General features: G+C 46.3%; 1 protein-coding gene across 1 annotated transcript in view; it reads right to left on the bottom strand.

Annotated features, from left to right (window-relative positions):
* Positions 1–354, bottom strand: part of LOC105452897 (L-xylulose reductase-like) — an 8,374-nt gene that overhangs the window by 692 nt on the left and 7,328 nt on the right. The gene's annotated exons all lie outside the window — the stretch shown is intronic.

The raw sequence follows: 354 nt of genomic DNA on the forward strand, positions 1-354 counted from the left end.
TGCTTGCATAAACAGCAGTGGGCCCGAGAGCTTTTCGCGTATTCCACCTGATAGCCTAAAGGGGTTTCGAAATCGTCGGAATCTCTTCTGTTTCTGTATCGCGAATTGTCGAAATTGTATCTCGATTGAGATGCGCCCATCTTGCCGAACGTTTATCACACAGTCACTTCGCGAAAACAATAGGGAACGACTGGAAACGACTTACGACACAATTTTCGCGACGCCGACAATGCCAATTAAATTAAAAGTTACCCAGATAACCAAGCGTGCGATATCCGCACAAAATACCACTATCGTACTGGTATTGTACTGCCATGAGATGGCGGCGTACGGCGTAACTGTACGGTAACAGTA

Source organism: Wasmannia auropunctata, unplaced genomic scaffold, assembly GCF_000956235.1.
Source record: "Wasmannia auropunctata unplaced genomic scaffold, wasmannia.A_1.0 LD336026.1, whole genome shotgun sequence".
Taxonomy (NCBI): domain Eukaryota; kingdom Metazoa; phylum Arthropoda; class Insecta; order Hymenoptera; family Formicidae; genus Wasmannia; species Wasmannia auropunctata.